This window comes from Tupaia chinensis, unplaced genomic scaffold (genome assembly GCF_000334495.1).
Source record: "Tupaia chinensis unplaced genomic scaffold, TupChi_1.0 Scaffold000078_1, whole genome shotgun sequence".
Lineage (NCBI taxonomy): Eukaryota > Metazoa > Chordata > Mammalia > Scandentia > Tupaiidae > Tupaia > Tupaia belangeri.
Genome location: NW_006159539.1, coordinates 2,601,250 through 2,607,997, shown reverse-complemented (window position 1 = coordinate 2,607,997; position 6,748 = coordinate 2,601,250).

Here is a 6,748-nt window from a genome sequence, read left to right as displayed (position 1 = left end):
TCTTCCCCACCTATGTAACATTCTGACCCTCCACATCAATGCACCGCCCCTAACTCAGAGCTGGACTTGACCCAAGTCCTCTGGCCAGATCACCACAGCTCCTGAGTGGAGGACGGCATCCTGTCCGGTCTGCCAGGTCCTGGGATGCAATATTATGGACCTAGTTCCTGTGACCCCATAGTTCTACAGGAAGAGGCTGCTGCTCTTCCTTCTGCTCCATCTAAACTGGTTCTGGAACAGGGATGAGTACAATCTACAGATGGAACCCTCAGAACCTACTGGTAAAGGTTCAGGTAAGACCAAGGTAGGCGAGACCAGGCAGAACCCTCTGTGGCTTTCTGCCCTACACCTTTAACAAGGTAGCAGAGTACATGTAGCAATGATCAGAGAGTGCCTGACCCAGGGATCCCAACTCCAGCTCTGCCACCAAACCCTGGGCATGACCCGAGCAAGCCCTTTCAGCTCTTGGGGCCTTAATGTCCTCGTCTACAAAGCAGGAGAGCGTGACTGTCCTTGAAGGCAGGTCACATGTAATCATGGGCATGAGCGGTTCTTTGCAGACCATGAAGGTCGGTGCGATAGGAAGGGACAGTGATTCTGGAAACTCATCAGAGGCACGCTTGTCGCTGTGAGCAACTACAGGTGCTGGACTATTTTCTCATCTTTCCACAGGTTGCTGGAATCACAACTTATAATTAATGCACAGTGATATGGCTTGACCCAGTTTCCCAAATTGGAATGTTTCAATTACAACTGGGGGAAAATGTGAAATTCTTGTCTTCCAAGCAGCACTAGCTAAGATAAACCTCCTTTCCCTGGGCTTCAAGCTTTCTTCAGAGCTATTGAGTAAACATACAATTGAGCAAATATATTACTATATGCTCGTTTATTCAACAAAGAATGATGGCGTCCCTCCTCTGCTCCTCTTATTAAATGCTGAACGTCTTACCTGACTTGTCTCATTTAATCCCCACGTGAAGTCTGTAAGGTAGGCACTGTTGTCCTAAGGTACAGATGAGGAAACTGAGCCTCAGAGGGGTTGCACTGCTGGATCAAAGCAATACACCCACTGTGGAAGAAAGAGGATTACATCAAAGTTCCCTTCGCCCAGCCAACCTGTCCTCTTGTGACACCGCACACCTGTTCCAGTGTCCTCGTAGAGGAGAGTCAGGGCTATGCCTGGGCAGATAGGATTGGGTTGTTGGACAGTTGGGATTGGACATTTCAGGAACATGTCAGGATGGTGACAAACTGTGGCTCTTACATGTCCCAAACTCTTCAGCATTCCACCGTCCCTGAAACCCAAATGTTCCTTCTCCCCCAGTCTCTCACCTAACTCTGGGCAGGACCTGGTGCCCATGTGGCTCCTGGAATGCATCTGCCACCTCCTCCTCTTTGCCAGACTCGCCAGTCCTCTACCATTGGGCTGCGGCCTCGTCCTCCATCTTGATTCTAACTCATTGCCCCTCCCACCATCCCAGGCCCCTCTAGCATTGGACTGGCACTGGGGCTCCATCTGAAGTGGCCAGCTACATCTCCTCTGCTCCTTGGCCTGGTGGGCAGTCTCTGGGCAGCACAAGACGTGGAGTCAGAAAATTGAAGTCCTTTTGATAGTTTTGAGCTCTAATTGACTTGGAGAAAGTAACCGGAATTCTCTAAGCCTCGACGTCCATATCTGAAAGTTGAGAGTCTCTCAGGGCTCTTGGAAAGACCAGACAAAGCAAGTACGTTCACTTGTGGCAGACAGTATTCTGCATGTGCTGTCTCCGTCACCTCGCCCCTGGACCCAAAGATGTTTAGCAAATAGTAAGTTCCGACCATGCCACTTTTTCTCCAGGACTGATTAGACTTAATTATTTAACTCCAATCCTGGTGAGCTGAATATGACGGCAATTTCATTCCTTTTTCAAACTCAGTCCTCAGTGTTCCCACGTGATTTTTTAGATGTCCTTACTATAATACCGAGTGATGTTCGCAAATCACACACCGCGGTCTTCCGTATACTCTGACTAATCGACCTCGTGCTCCTCTTCTCTGTAGCCTGTGTACAGTTTTCTCTTTGTACCTGCATGCCAGCCGCTTTTATTACTATTGCTTTAAAATAAGCTGTTATACCAGGCAGGTAGCCCTCCCCACTCCTCTCTCCACCCCCAGTGGAACTGTTTCTTATTCTTGGCTATTTATTCTTTCCGCTCTACTGGCTTGTCAAGTTTCACGAGAGATTTTGGAGTTTTAGATTAGGATTTTCTGGGTTTCATTTGAGCCAGCACTAAATCCCACAAGCCCTGAAATCACAAAAGCTCAAACACACACACACACACACACACACACACACACACACACACACGGTCAACCCTACCGCCTTGTCACCACTTCCCACTGCTAAAGCATACGAGGGAGGCAGGAAAGAATGAGTCCCCTTCCAGGGTTGCCTCCCATGGAAAGTCATGGGGACGAAACTGGAAATTAGTCCAGTTACAGGCAAATGTAAAGGGGCCTCCAGAGCCTCAGAGTCCACATGGCTTTGCCAGTTTCCCATTACGCCGCCCTCTAAGACGTGACCAATCCTGGAGCCTCCCAAACAACAGGACCGACGGCACCTGAGAAATAGCTAGAAGTGCAGATTCTTGGACCTCTCTCAAGCCTACTGAATCAGAAATTATGGATTTGAACAAGCCTCCGGGTGGTTCTGGTGCATGGTCAGATTTGAGAACCACTGGACTAAATAACAGATTTATTCAAAAACTGCCTCACTTATTTCCTGGTTTTCAGGCACGCTGGTAGGCTGATCCATTACCCAGAAGCAACCTTTATGGTGCTGCAAATGTCCAATAGCAGCCGCAAAAGCAAGCCCACTCGAAGTGGACTGAAACCAACCTATACACTCAAACAAGGAGAATCGGTATCTCCACAACCCTGTTCCTGCTTGCTAGAAAAACGCAGTTCTTTATTCTTGTCTCCTTTAGGAAACAAAAGCATTACGGCTTTCTCTATCGAAGTCACACACATCTTGCATTGGGTTTATTCCAAAGTACTTAACATACCTGGTTTTTATGAATGGGATCACTTTAGCGGTAAATTTCCTAGATGATTATCCCCAGAAATCGTCTGATGTCCTGAGCATTTGTCAGTAAGTGGTCACTTTTCTTCCCGGTTTTTATTTTTTGTTTGTTTTGTTTTGTTTTTATAGTGAGAAATCATGCCCTAGGGTGGGAAAGTGGCCATGCTGCAACCCCTTCTCCATTCTTCTCTTGGAATTTTGGACAGGTACACATGCATGTGCATGTGACCAGCATGATTTCCAGGCCACTGGGTCTGAGACTGGAACCGCATACCAGCCATGTGGGATCCAGCTGCCTTAACCTCCATGTCAGCTGGCAAGTGGTCATTTTTCCAACCTCTGTATTGAACTACTCTGTAATCATTCTTTTAATTTAGTTTTCATGTTTTTAGAAATTTAACTCTTGGATCCATATATAATTTACTTGCACATGAAAATTAAGGTAATGCATTCAATTTTTCCCCTCTAATCTCAACCAGTTTATCCTACACCATTTATAAATAACCCATCCTTGCTGATAAATTTAACAATGCCATTTTGGGAACCAGCAGTTAGCATAATGGCTATGTCACTGGACTCCCATGTAGTCGACCGCGGTTCACGTCCCGGACCCGGTAGCTTAAAACTCATGCCGGGCGCATGTGCGTGCGTGCCCAAGATCCCGAGAGGAAAATGGAGGAGAAGGGATTGCGGCGTGACCATCCCCTCTGGGGGGTGATTTCTTGCTTTCTGTCTGTCTCTCTCTGTCTGTCTGGCGAGCGCACATGCCCTATAGCGAAAAACTCTCAAAAAAAAAATTAACAATGCCATTTTAATAAAATGTTCAATTCCCATATGTGTTTGAATTCATTTTTTGGACTCTATTCTCTTACGTTGATCTCTTAGTTTACTCCTGCTTTAAAATTATACTGTATTAAACATATGCAGCCTTAAACAATATTTTAGTACCTGAGCTTATTATGATCATGATTATTATTTTTCCTTTTCAAATATTCTTCTGGCTCTAATCATGTGCTTATGCTACCAGATAAAATTTAGTTTTAATTTATCAAATTTTAAATAAAATTCTGTTGGTGATTCGATTTGAAACACAGTGAATTTAGAGATGGTGTTCAAAAATTGAAACTTCCCTATTAAGTGGTCTTCAAAAATGGAGAAAAGAGGGGAATTTTTTTTTCTCTTATTGAAATAATTCTTCTGACTTTTAATATAAATTTAAAGTTTTTCACACAGGACTCTAACACTATTATTACACTCATCCTTAAGTAATTATTTTGTTGCTATTTCTACTGTAAATGGCAAATTTTCTTCCATTAAATTCTCTAACTGGTTATGATTTGTAGTAGTGGTTGAAATTGGCATAAATTTTATAACCAGGTACTTCTTCCTTTCCAAATTTTGTATCATTTCTTTTATATATATATATATATATATATACACACACATTTCATATATATATATATATATATATACACACACACACATATACACACACGCACACACACACACACACACACACACACACATATATATTAGATTTTTGCCATACAGACTTGCACTCACCAGAAAGAGACAGAGAGGGAAAGTGAGAAATAAACCCTCAGGGGGATGGCCATGTTGTAATTCCATCTCCTCCATTCTCCTCTCAGGAATTTGGGCATGCACACACACATGCCTGGCATGATTTCAAGCCATTGGGTCCGGTTTTAAGTAATGACTTAATCATCTTCCAAAGGCTACATCTCTTAATACTGTCAGCATTGGAGATCAAGTTTCTTCACAAATTTCGGAGGGGACATCATCTTTCATACCACAGCAGAACAAAGATGAGGAAGAATCAGGGAATCATAATACTTCTAAAAGAAACTAATAAAGCTCCAACAATGTACTCTAAAGAAATGAAAACTTATGAAATGATCAAAAACAATTCAGAATAATTCTCTTAAAGAAGTTTAGTTAACTATTAGAATATATGGATAGATATTTTAATAAAAATTTGGCTAGCAATACATAAACAAAATAGGAATTTTGAAAAAAGAAAAAGGAACAAGAGGAGACCAGCAGATGGTGTAATGGTTATGCCACTGGACTCCCACATAGTCAACCATGGTTTGAGTCCCAGACCCTGCAGCTTAAAACTCATGCCAGGTGCATGTGTGTGCATTCCCAAAATTCCAAGAGAAGAATGGAGAAGGGATTGCGGCATGGCCACTGACCCTGGGGGATGACTTCTTGCTTTCTGTCTCTCTGTTTCTCTGTTTCTCCACTGAGCAAATGCTCCCTACAGCAAAAATCTCTCTCAAAAAGATATAGAAACAAAAGAAATCCTAGAGATGTAGAATACCATAACTGAGCTGAAAAATTCAGTAGGCAGCTTCAACAGCAGGTTTGATCAAGCAGAGGAGAGAAACCATGGACTTGAAGACATTACATTTAAACCTATCCAGCCAGAGGACAGAAAAGAATAAGGGAACCCTGGAGGAATTATGTGTCATCCTCAGGAGACCTCTCATTCACATAAGAGTTACTCAAGGAGAAAGAGAGAAAATGAGCCAGGAAGCATATTTAAAGAAATAATGGCTTAAAACTTCCCCAGTATAAGGAAACACGCCAACAGCCAGGTAGGAAATGCAGAGCTCTCCACGCAGATGCAATGCAGAGAGGAGTCCATCGTGAAGAATCCTCATCAAAATGCCAAAAATCAAAGGCAAAGAAAATATTCCGAGAGCAGAGTTTGACTCAACTGATGCATGTTGTTTCAATATCCAGGTGATAGAAAATGGAATACGCATTATTCACTAAAGGTGAGATAAGAGCTTTTACATCTAGCACATGGTCTCTATCTCAGTACTATTGACACTTGGGTGTAGAAAATTCTCAACCATTGCACTAACTGCACTGGTCCCAAACTTTATGTTTTTGATAATTATTTTTATTTTATTCTTTTTTTTAGTTTGTCCAGAGAGAGAGAGAGAGAAAGTAAAAAAGTAAGATGTCATGGGGCTCAAACTGCAGTCACCCATGTGGGAGCCCAGTGCCTTCACCGCCACGCCACCTGCTGGCCCTGGGGTTGGATAATTCTTGGTTGTTATGCCTTGTAGGGTGTTGAGCAGCATTGCTTGCCTCTACTCACCAGCTGCAAGTATGACCACCTAGACTTTCAGTTGCAACAACCAAGAATGTCTCCATAAATTACCAAATGTCCCCTGGGGACAAAACATTCCCTATGAAGAACCATTGAACCCACATCTTTCCCTTGGGCTTCCCATTCATCTATCCTCTGTTTCCTCCATGCAGAGGTCCCGGAGTGACTTGTGTGGCAGACACACTGCTTTGCCGCAGTTGAGAAAGTCTCTGCTTTGACTTCTAGAAACTTCCGTTGCTGATGACACCTTTCATATTTATGGCGGGAGATTTCATTCCTCCGTTTATGTCGACGCTTCCATATGTCCCTTGCTGGTGTGTCTTCTCTCTGCTTTTCATTAAGTTTATGAAAAAAAGATTTTGTATTCCTCTGCACTGTCACCTTTCCACAGCTGTCTCTGCTCCCTGTTCTAGCTCGGAGTTCTTTTCACTACTTGCCTGACAAAGAGATGTCAGCTTACAGTAAAATGATAATTAAATCTATAGTCAACGTTTATCAGATGGCATTAAACAGAGGAACCTGGAACAAGGAACATTGTTCTC